Below are 16,294 nucleotides of genomic sequence, written 5' to 3'. Positions count from 1 at the left end.
GGCTAGGGCTTCCGATACATCGTCACTACGAAATTCGCATGACGGCACTGAGCAGGCCACGATCACCATTTTGTCTCATAAGAATCAATAGCCGGCTTTTACTAAAAGTTTACATATTTTTAAGATGATTTGGTCATGAAGAAACTCCTCGTTCGTGAAACATGTATTAGAACGATGACCAAATCATCTTAAATGCCCGTTAGTAACAATAGGATGGCACCTAAACTAATTAGCACTGTTCAGTAATTAGCACGTGCCCCATTTACCTAAGTACCGCTCAGGTAGCATCTCTGCAGGGTTTAAAGATGACTGGTTTTGAGTCTAACTTAAGATATAACTCATGAAGTGCTAGGATAGCGAAATCGCCTACTGTGCATCGGCGGCGGCTCTGAGGGCCCCACACTGGCGCCTCTGAAGGTCTTACATAGGCGCATCTGACAGCTACCTACCTGCAACTCTGTGGGCCCCACACTGGTGACTCTGAGGGCTCCCAGTGACGCCTGAGAGTAACACGCCGGTCTCCAGGATCCCAAAGGGCTCCTGAAGGCCTCCGCTGGCCCTTGCTGGTCCTTTGAAGACCCCTTGCCCCCATGCATGTGTCTCTGAGGAGTGAGGACTCCCACAACGATACCTTTGAAAGTCTTCACCGGCGACTGTGAGGGCACCACACAGACACGTCTGAGGGTCCTACACCGCCACCTCTGAGACACCAGTGTCTCCTAGTCCTGAGGCCCCACATCGGCGACTCTGAGGGTCCCACACCGGCGCCTCTGGGGCCCCACACCAGTGCCTCTGGCAGCCAGCCACCGGTAACTCTGTAGGTCTTACACCGGTGACTCCGAGGGCCCCACCGGCGTCTGAGAGTACCATGCCGATCTCTAAGGACTCCATAGGGCTCCTGAAGACCATAGGCGGCGGAATGGAGAGGGCACCGGGGCACCGTGCCCCCTTTAATTTTTGCATTTTAACATTAGCCCTATGGGCGTTGCTTGGAAAGAATGGGACCAAAAGTCGGCAGTGCCCCCCCCCCCCCCCCTCAATTGAAGGTGTTCCACCGCTACTGCTGAAGATACTACAGGCCCTCACTTGCCGGCCTGTGAAGGCCCACTGTTGGCATCATACGGCCCGTTACCGGCCTCTGAGGGCCCTTTGTCGGCCTCTGATAGGCCCTACTGGGTTATTAACCCGCGCACCGACGGGGGTCTGCGCCAACTTCGCACCGACGGGGGGCGGATGACCGCCCCCCCCTGAGATCTCGAGAAAGAAGCAAGATAGCGACAAACAGTAAACGGCATCGGATACGCACGGTCAAGATCTACAATTTTTACAAAGGTCATTTTCAGGTCAGGTCAAAGATGACGTCACAGGGGTCGAAAAAGTCAAAATGGCGGCGCTAGATATGGAGAGAGTTTTTCTCGAATAACTTTCGAATTAGTCAAGATAGGAACAAACTAAGGGCGTCATCGTGATCCTCTCGTCAATCCACATCGAATGATATATATGTTAACCTCGAAAGGTCAAGGTCAAAGGTTGACCTCAGGTCACGTGACCTCGAGGTCATCATGTATATCATTCGATGCGTCTTGACGAGCTGAACACAATGAGACCATCCACGCGTCTGTATCTTGTTCCTGTACGGAGTTATTTGCCAAAAACCTTTGGTGACCTTTGATGACGTCACATGACCTCACAGCTCCCAAACAGCAAAACAGACCTCAAGGTAGTGAAGGTTGGTCGTATATGAAGTCATGTATGGTATATGGGGCCATTCCGACCCGTTTTAGTGGTAAAAACAGGGAGTTGGTTTTTCCCCTTTGACTTATAATGGGGAGGTCGCGAAACTGACCTGACCTTAGGTCACCGATATCAAAATTCCGAGAAATACAAATTGTAGCTACTAATGACCTAATAACATCCTGCGACTTTCAAAGGCCTCCGACATCTACTGTAGCTCTGGCACGGTGACAAAGTTGCAAAAAAGTGACTTGAGGTTGGGTCATTCAAAGTGATCTGGTGACCTGACCTTGAAAGGTAGAGGTTCAAACTTGCACACCATGTGTAAAATTGATGAGGAAATAGTCGTACCAAATTTCGCGGCGCTACGCGCCGCGGTTTTCCCGCTATTTGCGAAAAAACCTCAGGGGGGGCGGATATCCGCCCCCCCCCCGTCGGTGCGCGGGTTAAGCATTCGCATTTCGCACCAACAACTCCAAGGGCCCCACACACAGCCATCTGTGAATGGTGTGGGCTTAGCGCCACACCAGTGTCTGAGGCACCACAACGGCGTCCATGTGAGGGCCTCACACCAGCACCTAAGAGGGCCCACACCGGCTCCTTTGTGGTTTCTGCACCAGTGCCTCTGAGGGCCCCACACCACTGCCTCCATGGGGAACCCACACCGATACCTTTGATGGTCCCACGCCAGTACCTCTTAAGGTTCCACACCGGCGGCCCTGGGTCGGCTCTATACAGGGTGTCCCATAAGTTCGTTCTCACCTTACATTTGCATGTAAAACAGGGTACATTGCGTTTTGATATGTTTATGACCCCTCAATGTGCTCCCCATTTCATAGGCAAACACATGAATACATGCTGCGGCATGCCAACGGGCATGTTTGGCAGCATAGCAGGCTTGAAGTTAGCCCAGACTGACTTGACATGCGCCGTGAGCTCCTCGAGGTTGGAACAGCGCTTCGCTTCGACGAGCCTCGATTTCAATATTTTCAACACATCTTTATGAAATCTGGATCCGATGAGTTGTCTGGGATATGATCTTGCCACAAATGCCTATCACAGTCTCCTGACACTGCTTTTAAGCTTTGCTTGACCTCTGCACTGATGCACTGTCTTGCTTGAAGATGGGCCTACGACCTCCCGGATGCCATTTTCTCCTCCAAAAATGTGTTCATACTTGCGGTTCGATTTAAGCTAGAAGGCTGAAACTCCTCCTAGATCTTCTTGGAGAAGCATTCTGCGTCCCATCCCAACAGTGTTTCTGGAGTATCAATCGCAACCTGCTCAGCGTCTGGACGCATATTTGATATTACCCCACATTACCGTGACTTAAGGTACGTACATGGGCCGATGGGAATAAAGCGGGATGACACGAAGGCCTTTTCCTTCGCCCAAATGGGACCGTTTTGGGGTTTGGTTGGGTGTTTTATCTCGAACACGGACTAGGTAGTCCAGATGACCACATTGATGTCATCGGCCTTCCAGTTTGTTAGCCTCAGGCATAACGAAACAAATGTTTGGCCATTTTAAGACATTTTCGACTGTTTTGCGTCCTCCGTTAAGTTTAACCCTCGCATGTGTGCGGCATTTTCCAGCTTCTAATGTGTAGGGGGGGGGGGGTCGGTTGGACCCCCCCCCCTTGCCGTTTGGCCCCTGATCGAGCTAGAGCTTCGCGAAAAAAACGAGCGTGTTGCCCGTGACGAGAGGAAGCCGATGATACCCAATTTTAAGGTCCTAGGTCATTGGTTGACCTTCCAGGTCAGGTCAATGACCCAAAGTCGGGAAAATCGGGACCTATTAGAAAGTCGTTAAGTGTGGCTGCTAAGGGGTTTTTCGGGGTGCTGATCACGAATATCGTGTTAGTTTTGATCACAGATGATGTCTTTAAGCATTTAGACCAGGTCGGGTCAGGTCAGGTCAGGTCAATCAGTAGGCGTCGTGACGGGTATTCGTAGTACGTGTCAACCGCCTCTGACAGCTTCGTAACATGTTACGAAGGCACCAAAACTACTTCGTAAATGTTCAAATGGTTGCTAAATTCGAATTCAGCTCCAAAAACTAGCCTAGAAACATGTAAAACTCGAAAAAGTGAACCGAGGTCACCCGAGGTCACCAAAGGTCAATGACCTGACCTGACCTTCAGGTGACCTTGACACCCACCCTAATGCATGGGAGCAACATCAAATCACATGTTTGAACGTTTGAAACCACGAAAAGCTTGCAAACGCGCGGCTAATGCGAGCCGAGGTACGCCGAATCGCGATTCCGGCCAAACATGGTCTCGGAAAAGAGGTCACAGGTCAAAGGTCATTTGGGTCAGGGTCATGAAATTTTCAGGGTAGGTGTCAAATTGATCAATGCGAGGGTACTGAAAGTTTCGTTGCGATCGGCCGCTTTTTACGCGAGTTATTCGCGAAAAACCATGGGGGGGGTCCATCCGACCCCCCCTACACATGCGAGGGTTAACCCTATTAGTGGCAGGGGGGTTGTTTTTATCCACCCCTCAGGTTTTTCGGGAATATCTCCGAAACCGCTGAAGCTACGATGCTGAAATTTTCTGACTTTTCCTAAAACTAAATTGGGCACATTCCCTGAAAATTTCAAGTTCATAACTTTACCAGGGGCGGCTCCAGAGCACTGGGAATTGGGGGGTCCTATTCGTGAAGCGAGTCATTTGGGCGAAGATCACGATGCTGCACCAGTTTTACGAACAGTGAATGAAAGGTATCATGTGATAACATATACAGTTATTGTGCATCCTCTTTTGACACGTTTTTGCTATAATAGGCGGATCCAGGCGTCCAAAAAGGGGGGTTATGTTTTACCTCCCAACATAGGTGCCCTGACACCGCCTATGCATGACCAATACAATTGTAGTCGTTCTCTCATAAGAAAATTGTAACATAACAAGACCATTACCACCACTCAACAGTCTGCCTCCCGGTGTCATCGAACAGCGCCCCACCCAATTCGCCCGTGCGGCCAAGGCTGCAGTCTGTCCGGCGTTCGCGACCGCCCGACGCTGACTCATGTCAGGGGGAGGGGGTACCCGCAGCCGTGTGTGGCGCGCTGACTTGAATTGTCCGTATGTATATAGAGAGTGAGTGTCCAGTGATTAAATCGTTATGCCTGTGTTCTACTGCCCCTGCATGTTTTTGTTCCAACCCGTCTCAGACTCTGGACTGTAATCGCCACGCCCCGTGTGGATTGTCCATGATTGTAATACATACATACATACATACATACTTTTTAGAAACAGTACCAACAAAAACCTTATTTACTATACTTTTTGTGTACCCCCAATCTCAATGATCTGTATCCGCCTATTATTTTTGAAAATGCATATTTTTAGGATCCATGTGAATTCCTGGTTCATTCTCTATCGATCGGCAAAAGTTGCGTTAAGATTGGTTCAGAAACCTGGCCGTGATAAACAGTCTAAAATGTATCTGCAATTTGCCCGTTTTTACCCCCCTCTACCCCCCTATTGACACTTTTTCAATTTTTATTTTTTAGAAATGTAGATCACGTTAAGCGAAATCGAATGTCGTTTGAATTTTGAAAATCGGCCCGTTAGATCTCGAGATATAAAGGGGGGGTCGTAAACAGCCTCCCCCCTGCCACTAATAGGGGTAGCCAGGAGCCTGCCACTAATAGGGTTAAGCCCAAGTGACCGTGAGTTATGTACCCCGAAATAATACTCTTAGACAGCTGGTAATCCATCCTGAAAAACCTGCTTACCAACTTTCTAACGCTAAGACCTTTTTGACGGCCACTTTGGCCCCACACAGTTTTGGCCACATGGCTCACTCCCGAGAGCTGACAAAAAAGAGCATAAACTTGCAGCGATTGACTCCCGGCAAATCATCGGCGTCACTTGCTGACTGTGCGTTTAGTTAGCGACAGACATTGGCTGCAGACTGGATGGCCTCAATCACCCTCAACCGTCGCGAATGGCCCACGTGCGGACTAAATACCGAGACGTACCCCGTACCCGTATCGGGGACCTCTATGTTGTGGCGTAAGCCGTCTCCACAGAAAGAGAACTCTCTAGCAAAAAATATTTTGTCTAGACGAATTAGTTACCGTGGAGCATATTCACAGTTACCATGGCAACCTCAAAAGCTCAGTTACAAAATATATTAAGCGTGGCTTTAAATAAGAGAGCCTCTAAAAGAAAAATATAGGTGAGAAGGAACTAAGGGACACCCTGTACACCAGTCATTCTGAGGGTCCCACCGGCCCCACCAATTTTTGTCGATTTCTGGCGCTGCCCGGGTATTTGTCCCAATAGCCTCCTCCTCCTGGATCTGCTAATGGGCCGGTCAGGTGTCCTACCATTTGTGTGTGTGTGTGTTTTTTGAGATTTTTTTTAAAGAAAAAAACTCGTGTCAGGGCTATGACGAAAAATAAGTGGCCTAAATCCGATGAGAAAACAGGATTTGAGGTACCCTAGGTTTGGCTCCGTGACCTGGTATGCCCCCCCCCCGCGCTGAAACCCTGGATCCGCCAGTGGCTGGAATTATATTCAAAGAAAATTTCAAGATATATTAATAATCTTAATCCTTTGAGCTATTGGGCGCTCGGAGCATTCGCTAGCATTCCACTGCCAAGCCGGAGAACCGTTTAAGTGTTCTTTGGTTTGTATCAACCAAGACATTTAAAAGTTCGACAAAAAGTGAGGGGCAGTTAACATTACTGGTCCCCCACTATGAAAGGTGGTGGGGCACTGCCCCCCGTCCCCCCCCCCCCTATTCCTACACCTATGCTTCAAACGCATTGTTGTAGAGTGGCGGGAGAAAATTTTACGCTAGCGTGACCCGCTAAAACCTATCCAGAATAGTGTTTACTATTCAGTAACTTTGTTTTTATTTCAGCTTCCAGTTCCACCACAAGATTAGTTTAGGTTGAAGTCTGAAGATGAATAGTTTAGGTTGAAGTGTGTGTGTGTGTGGGGGGGGGGCACTCATCGTTAGTAGCCCCTGCGCTCCTCCGAGTGGGATGGGGTCATAGCCCCTCTGTCGGCTCTGTCTCCTCTGTGTTAGCAGGGTTCACTGATTCGGCTGCAGCAAATGTCTATTCCATGTTCTCAGTACCGTATCCCAGACTAAGAGCTTGCATGTACTCCACCAATAGGGGAGAGCGGGGAGAGTTGTATCATGTCCAAGTTGTATCAGGGCGAATTGTGCCAAACTTATCCAATGGATGGCGCTCGCGACACGACCAGCCGACGAGGTTTTCCGGGCGCCATCTTTCCCTGTTCTGTCTTGTGGCTGAGTGGACGCGTCTCGAGATGAGAGCCGATTTTATGTTTTTTTAATGTCATTCTAAAAAAATAAGTTGCAAGAAAATGTGTGTTCTGGGCATTTAGATGTGCACGAATTTGAAAGATCTCCGTAGCGGTGGTGAGGGTAGGTACTAAGGCTGCGTGAGTGAAAACGGATTTCTCCAGCTGTCCGCTGTTTTTTTAGCACGAGGATGTTTTTTCCAAGATGGCGGCTAGGTACATGTTGTATCAGAGCCGGGTGGGGTATGTTGTAACATGTATGTATGTATGTATGTATGGGTATTATGTTGCTTTTGATCGCGAAAGCTTAGCCCTGGCTCGCGTTTGTAGGTAGCTAGTCAATGCTCGTTCCATTTCGGCACAATGTGTTGGCTTCTTTGCTCTTAACGGGCCGCTTTTGCTCTAGTCTGTTGATGTTTCGTTCGGATTGCATTGACCTAAGTTTGGTCTAATAAAGTGAAGCCTTTGAGCATACCTATACATTGTATTAACCCCATTTAATGTTGTTGTTATGTTCAAAACCAGTAGCAAGCACACTCCCTGAAACGTGAAATAGTGATACAAATTACCCCACCATGTGATACAACTCACCCAAGCCATGGGGCAAGTTGTATCAAAAACATTGTTCTATTCGGGAGACCGTAGAAGAAAAACTGGTAGAGGTAGCGGAAAAGTTACTTTGCACAAAAAAGCAGAAGAATCAAGGAAGGGGATGGTATGGAAATAATGAGTTTATCACGGATAGTTACGAGGTTATGGGTCTCGGAGTAAAAACTGATACAACCCACCCCACTCTCCCCTACCACTGTTGCCTACACCGTGGGCAATGATAAGTAAACATGCACCTGTCCGTCCCAGCCGACCACTAAAGTGCACAAATACGCCTCGGGCCAGTCATCAGCTGCAACCTTGAGAGCGTCTCCGGCCCGCCGCCGGCTCTGCAACCCACCGCTGCACTGCTGAGCTGCAGTTGTCATGGCAACCGGCCACTGCAGCGTCGCCGGCGGCTGTGCTGTCTGGGCGCGGGTCGGCGACCCGGCCCGGCGCCGGCCGCGCTCCGCCCGTGACCGCAGCGCTCGACACCGCGGCACTGCGCTGTCCACAGCATCGAACCTTCCTCAACCCGCTGCACGCCGACCCAGACGCCCCGAAACGCCGAGGTCATTGGAAGGGAGCCGGCAATTGGCGGGCCCCTGCAGCCTGGAGGCATGTCGCGGCGCCCTGCAGCTGCGCTGTAACACACCGAGGCGGGGGCGTCAGTACCTAAACCGTCATACGGCAGACGCGGCTGCCTCACGATCGGCATATTATGCCGCGGTCATATCGCATATCATATTGCAGATACCGTCTCCTGCGACTTCAGCCCAGCGTGGGAGCCGGCGTCGTCCTCGGACACTGCTGCTCACATTATCCGGAGTCGGCGTCCTCGGACACTGCTCACATTATCCGGAGTCGGCGTCCTCGGACACTGTTCCCATTATCCGGAGTCGGCGTCCTCGGACACTGCTGCTCACATTATCCGGAGTCGGCGTCCTCGGACACTGCTGCTCACATTATCCGGAGTCGGCGTCCTCCGACACTGCTCACATTATCCGGAGTCGGCGTCCTCCGACACTGCTCCCACTATCCGGAGTCGGCGTCCTCGGACACTGCTCACATTATCCGGAGTCGGCGTCCTCGGACACTGCTCACATTATCCAGAGTCGGCGTCCTCGGACACTGCTCACATTATCCGGAGTCGGCGTCCTCGGACACTGCTCACATTATCCGGAGTCGGCGTCCTCGGACACTGCTCACATTATCCGGAGTCGGCGTCCTCGGACACTGCTCCCACTATCCGGAGTCGGCGGCCGCCCATTTCTGTCGCCGTCGCGGCTGCTCATCCAATACATCTGTTACCTTTTTTTTTTTTTGCTCCGCCAGCCTAAAGCCAGTCTGGAGCCGGGGGTCATTACATCTGGCAATTTTGGCCAGGAACAAAGTTTTACGTTAAGCCGGTTTATGTGAACCCGGAAGCAATAGCAACGTGGGAGCCTATCCTTAGTGTGTGTGAGCAAATCTAATGGGGGAACTTACTTTTGCCGAAGTGCCGAAAAAGCCGGAACAAAACACAGATGAAGAAACGGTAACATTTATTTACATCACATATTCATACACTTGTGTAAGGTGTCAGTGTACTGGTGTGGGGTGTATTGGTCAGGGAAAAAGTCCTAAATAACAAAAAACCTGACGCCTATTGCAAAGGGGAAAACCCCGCGCTGAAGCCAAAGAGCGCGGGGAAAAAACCCCTACAGTTGTTTAATCTAATGTGTAGGAGGTAAAAGGGAAGGGATAATGACGGCCCCGTGCTGGGGAGGGGCGCCGGCGACCACAGGCGTAAACACGGATCTGTTACCTTACGCGGACGATTACTCCCACTGCGCACGCGCAGTACGGTGTTTAGGATTAGAGCTGGACAGAAAGCTTACTTATAAAGGACACTTTAACCCGCGCACCGACGGGGGGCGGATATCCGCCCCCCCCCCCCCTCTGAGGTTTTTTTGCAAATAGCGGGAAAACCCGCAAAATTTGGTACGACTATTCTCTCATCAATTTTACAGCATTTGAACCTCCTAACTTTTAAGGTCAGGTCACCAGGGCACTTTGAATGACCCAACCTCAAGTCACTTTTTTTGCAACTTTGTCACCGTGCCAGAGCTACAGTAGATGTCGGAGGCCTTTGAAAGTCGCAGAATGTTATTAGGTCATTAGTAGCTACAATTTGTTTATCTCGGAATTTTGATATCGATGACCAAAGGTCAGGACAATTTCTCGACCTCCCCATTATAAGTCAATGGGGGAAAAATCAACTCCCTGTTTTTACCACTAAAACGGGTCGGAATGGCCCCATATACCACACGGGGCATTCCACGTCAAGTGGGACAAAAATTGATCATTTTGAACCTCACCTCCACCGATTTTTGCGAAACTTTGTGAAACTGCTCATCTATATGTGAAAAGAAAGGAGACATATTTTTGTCAAGATATGACGTCACGTTTCCGAGATAAACGTCATCAAACATTGACTTAGGCAAGGCACATTATCATCTTTAAAGCGTCATAACCATTGAAGTTTTAGACATATCACCACGAGACAAAGTGTGAAATGGAGGGAATAGGTCAGGCTTTAATTTGAGGATAACAATATTGACGTAATTATCTAATTAGTGAACTTAATTAAAATTCAAAAAATAAATTTTGATTTTCTGAAAAATGGGTATCCTTCGATTTTGCTGATTTTTACATATTTTATTCTCCTATACATTAGCTACATCATATAAAAAATCCAGAATGGGCCGACGTCTACGTAACTGTCTTTTGGACTTCGTAATGCCTGGCACTCGCGTGTTTCGTTCTACAGATACAGATACAGATACAGATAGTTTATTCGGATCCTCCATAAGATGGATTTTCTGGTACCCACGTCAGTTACATAATATGCAAAAGTACACCACAATGCTACTGAGTCACATGTGGCTATTCCAAGTGCTAGCTGCACGGTAGAAAAAGCCACGTCGGGCAAACGCTGTCCGGACCTTGGGCAGGTGAAGCTGACCACCCGCCGTCGCCCGGGTGCACCGGGCCGACACATCAGACCGGCGGACGACCCACTCACGCAGCAGCTCCGACGCTGCCGGAGCAGTGATCAGGTGGCGCATGGCAGCAATATCACGCTCGACAATCAGTTCGTCAACACTGACCACCCCAGTTCGCGACGTAAAGGCGTGACATGATCGCGACGGTTGAGACCAGCAACAATGCGAACACCAAAGTTTATGACTTTTTGGATGCGCCTTTTCTGGGATGAATTACAGTTGGCCCAGACGGTAATGCAATACTATAGATATGGGAAGACGAGAGCTTCTACTAAAAGCCGTTTGGTATATTTCGGCAGTTTCTGACGCGTTCTTGCTAAAGGGGAGCATTCATTCTGGCCAGGGTTCATAATGTCCAGGGTACGATATGCCCAGTGTCGAAATGGCCAGTGCCTTGAATGGGCCAGAGTTCATAATGTCCAGGGGTTGCATGGTCCAAATGCGGCCAACTGGCTGCAGATAGGGTATATTCAAAGAGACCAGGGTGCATAATGTCCAGGGCACGATGTGTCCAGTGTTCGAAATGGCCAGGGTTCATAATGTCCAGGGCACGATGTGTCCAGTGTTCGAAATGGCCAGGGCTCATAATGTCCAGGGCACGATGTGTCCAGTGTTCAAAATGGCCAGTGCCTTGAATGGGCCAGAGTTCACAATGTCCAGGGATTACATAGTCACTGAAAGTGACGTCATTATGTAAAAAACACGGAACCAGCTCAATGCGAAGCAGTGCAGTGCCGAAGGCAATGCCTTAGGAGAGATTACAGGCAATAGTAAATCAAATATTTTTAGGTTAAGTGGTTATGTATCTGGCTTCAGGCCGAAGGCCTGAAGCCTGATGCATAACCACTTAACCTAAAAATATTTAATTTACTATTGCTTGCAATCTATTCATGCGAGAAACTATTTCCTTATCCCTGGTAGGCAAACATCATTACCTTAGGTTAGGTTAGGTTAGGTTAGGTTAGGTTAGGTTAGGTTAGGTTAGGTTAGGTTAGGTTAGGTTAGGTTAGATTAGGTTTGGTTTGGTTTGGTTTGGTTTGGTTTGGTTTGGTTGGGTTGACTATGTAATCCCTGGACATTATGAACTCTGGCCCATTCAAGGCACTGGCCATTTTAAACACTGGACACATCGTGCCCTGGACATTATGAACACTGGCCATTTCGAACACTGGACACATCGTGCCCTGGACATTATGAACCCTGGCCATTTCGAACACTGGACACATCGTGCCCTGGACATTATGAACCCTGGCCTCTTTGAATTTACCCTATCTGCAGCCAGTTGGCCACATTTGGACCATGTAATCCCTGGACAATGTGAACACTGGCCAATTCAGGGCACTGGCCATTTCGAGCACTGGACACATTGTGCCCTGGACATTATGAACCCTGGCCTAAATAATACGCACCCCTTGCTAAACCCACTAAGACACAGTAGCAGCGACGAACGATAGACGAGACGTGGTCCTCCCATGACAAGTACGAGTCGATGACGACACCAAGCACCTTGACGGAATGAGATGGCGAAATCACATCATCACCGAAGTTGATCGACAGATCCATGTCTACGTTTTGACGTCTGGACCTCAGTAATATAAACTCAGTTTTAGATGGGTTGATTTTAAGACGATTTTGAGTAAACCATTTTAGGGCCACGGAAAGAGATCGTTCAATGCGATTTTTCAAAGCCTGAATGTTCGAAGAATAATCTGAATCAAGGAACTGCGAGTCGTCAGCGTACATAACTAGCTTTCCAAATGGTATATGCTGGGGCAGGTCGTTTGTTAGCAGCAAAAATAAGACAGGGCCCAAAATGGACCCCTGTATTACGCCGTGCGTCACAGGCTGCACATCGGTCCCTCCACGCACGATCTGGGTACGGTCACACAGCCACGCAGAAAACCATTCCGGACAAATACCGTACCACCCCAGCTTGTCCAGGAGGCGGCCATGCTCAACGCTGTCAAAAGCTTTGGAGGTGTCCGCGGTGACGAGTGACGTCACCATCCCTTTGTCTATCTGATCGGTTGCGAACGTGACAGCGTCAAGCAGGGCCGCCTCAGTGGACAAGCCGGGTCGAAAACCATACTGTTGTGGACATAGAATATGATGATCTGACAGGTAAGACATCAATTGAGTGCATACAACTCTTTCACAAAGTTTGGCCACAGTGGGGAGAACAGATATTGGGCGGTAATTGTTCGGATCGCCAATATCACCCTTTTTATGCAGTGCGGTTATAGTGGCAGATTTCCATTGCATGGGCAGGTCGCAGCTGACAATAGAACAGTTTACAAGCTTGAGCAGCTGGGGACCGATCACAGGGAAAGTGAGCCGTAACATGTGGACGGTGATGCCGTCTTCACCGCTCGCTCGCGATGCTCCCATCCGTTGCAGTGCTGCTGAGAGCTCGGGAAGCGTGACGGGGTGGGGCTTGAACGAGCCACTGCACACGCGAGGCGGGCGCGGTGACAGTTCTAGCAACCAAGGAGAGGCGCTACCCGGAGATGCTTCTTTCTACCCTAAACCAAAGCAAACCTAACCTGACCTGACGTGACCTGACCTAATCTAACACGCGTTTATATAAACAGCCATGAGCCATCGCGGCAGTTGCCGACTGGCCAAATGCTACCTAGATACGAACATTAGCCCTCACGACAGATGCCGGCTGGCCAGATGCTACTTAAAAAACAAATGCGTGTTAAACACTTCAGGCTTACCTGCTGCGAGCCAGCGACCTTTAGATTTCGAGGTGGGTCTGGGTACACTCGGCACACTTAGGGGAGAGTGGGGCAATGGCGACACCATAAGCATTTTGCTCAATAGCTTAGCTATTTGAGGCTATTTTATGGTAATTTTGACTGTGGTTGTAGCCAAAGGAATAGGCTTTCAGATAGCACCCAGTTTTAGTATCTCAGATCACTGATGACAGATTCAGAGCCTACGCGAAAATGTGGTGAAAAATGGAGGTGCAAAAAAGCGAGGGGTAATGCCGGCCACTAAGTGCCATAGCACAAAAGTCGAAATATCGTCACTGGTATTCATCCTTAAACCGTTCTTTCGATGGAAATTTAAGTGAGAATTATGAAACAACTGTGTTCAGCAGTTAACAGTGCACTGCACTTCAACACAACACTGCACTCGCTGCAACACAACTGCACGGCGCCAACAGAGCAGCAAACTAACACAACCGTAAACACAGCAAGCAAACTAACACAGCCGTAAACACAGCAACCCGAAACGTTGAGCTGTAACGACAGAAGTCGCAAACAAAACCGCGTGGAGTCATTCCGGACACGTGTCCGGTATTACCCCGAGGTCAGCTTTATTTTAAGAAAGCAGGCAGCAGTCAAAGGCATTGCGCCGCAAACGCCTCACATCCAGCAGTCGCCTAAGAAAGGCTTAATTGAAGGTCATTGCAAAGCAGCACTTCTGAAAATGCGTTAACACATTTCACAGTCAGCAAATAGATGCAACAAAAATTAAAAATCAGATACGAAAAACACATTTAACGCCATAAAAATGAAAATAATGGAGCTACCGTGACAAACTTGCACCACGTGATAGAATGGCGCTCAACTGAAATGTAAACAACATCAGCTGATTAGTGATGGACAAAGTACTCACTAGAGATGGGTGGCCGGCATTACCCACCGTCCGCCATTGCCCCACTCTCCCCTACTACTAAGCCACGAAGATAGCTGGTCATCGTAAAATGGACTCAGGAAGACCTTCCGAATCGAAAGATATGCGACATGACCTCCTTCGACCAGCTTTGTGACCTGGGGGCGCTGACCTGACCGTGACCTGAGGTCAGCACCCTAAAAACCTCACCCAAACAAAAAGTATATCATTCGACGCGCCTGAGCGAGCCGAACACGATGGTGCCAAAATCGCGGCTCCGCGACCGTTTTTTGCGAAGTTATTCACCAAAAACTGAACCTTATCTTGGGGCACTTGACCTGACCTCAGAGGTCACCGGTTGACCTAGGACCTTAAAATCGGGTATCAATATCTGCGTCTCAAAACGGCGCACACGCTCGTTTTTTCCTCGATGCGCTAGCTCCATCAGCTGGGCGAAACGGCGAGGGGGTCGTACCCGCCCCCCCCCCTCGGCCGGCGCGTATGTAGAAAACCAATAGGTCCGGCGACGGTTAACTAACACCCCGTTTTACGGTAATTGTAATTCAGTGTTTGGTAGTGTTTATAATGGCTTTTGTCAAAAAGAGGCGCCTTTCAATTTTCTCCCATTGACTTACCTAAAATGGAGAGGTAGCAAAATTGACCCGACCTTCGGTCGAACCACATATCAAAATGAACCATAAGAACCATACATCAAAAATCCGATATATACATTTTATACATACTGTTACTCATATCAATCGCTGAAAGTGTCAAAGTGATTGTTTGGTCGTGTGGCTATGGCTATGGCCTTTGAACACTTTTTCTGAGGTGAGGTCACTTGACGTGACCTGCCACCTGGTGACCTGACCTAGAACGACCCGGGTCTGAAATTTTCTCAACATGTGCGGAAATGATGTATGAACAGGTGTACCAGAAACGGTGGCGCTGCGCGCCGCTGTTTTTGAGCTATTCGCGAGAAACCTGAGGGGGGCGTATAAACGTCTGCCCGCCCCCCCCCCCCCCCAGCACGTCGCGGGTTATATAAAGCACCGCCCCCGTTGTCATTTCTTTCCGCTCCGTTGCAATGTCCAAATGCGATGTCTCTCTGTTCCATTGACAGTCCCTCTCTCGCCGTTATGAATTTTTTCACCGTCTTAGCCAATTGAAGGAAAACCCTTTTTATCCCTTCGCCAGCAGGGTGGAATATATAGGCTACGTATGTCGGCCTGCACTGCACCTTAGTCTGTCCGTAACGTAAGGCACTTTATTGCAACAGGTCTCATGCCCAAACAATGCATTCATAAAAACTATTCAACCAGTCGCTAACAACAACGCTCAAGACCAAGGCAAGGGTGACATAAGACCATTGAAGGACATGCTTTGTAATGCAGCGACAATCCCATCATCGAATAGCTCACAAGAACCACCCACGATAGCGCCCGCACTACAAGGTGCAGCGTTCACCGGCCATTTTCCAGGCTCAGCGGCCATTTTTCCTGGACGTTCGTTGCGGAACTGCCCGCTGTGCCAGCTTCTCCTTGACCTCGCTGAAGAGGCTCCTGGGAGCGTCTGTTCTGTGCGCGCTATGGCGGCTGCTCACGCCACGCTAGGCCGACCTCTGGCGGCGTTCGGTTTTCCCTACGCGCTGGTCGCCGACGGGCAGCCGATCTCGTGACCTTGGCGGCCCAGCGCTGCCGCCGCCGCTTCACTGCAACGACCGCGACCAACACACCGCAGGGCCCCATTCGTCCCGTACTAATGTCCGACAAATCTTCCCCCGTCCGCCCGTCCGTCATATCCGTGTCCTTCCGTCCTTCCGTCCGTCCGTCCGTCCGTCCGTCCGTCCATTCCATTCCTTCCGCCCGTCCGTCCGTTACATATAGTATGTCTCCATCCGTCCGTTATATCCGTGTCCGCCCGTCCGTTATATCCGTCTCCGCCCGTCCGTTATATCCGTCTCCGTCCGTCCGTTATATCCGTGTCCGTCCGTCCGTTATATCCGTCTCCGTCCGTC

This window comes from Amphibalanus amphitrite, unplaced genomic scaffold (assembly GCF_019059575.1).
Source record: "Amphibalanus amphitrite isolate SeventyFive unplaced genomic scaffold, NRLGWU_Aamphi_draft 000190F_arrow, whole genome shotgun sequence".
Lineage (NCBI taxonomy): Eukaryota > Metazoa > Arthropoda > Thecostraca > Balanomorpha > Balanidae > Amphibalanus > Amphibalanus amphitrite.
This window is presented reverse-complemented; position numbering follows the sequence as displayed.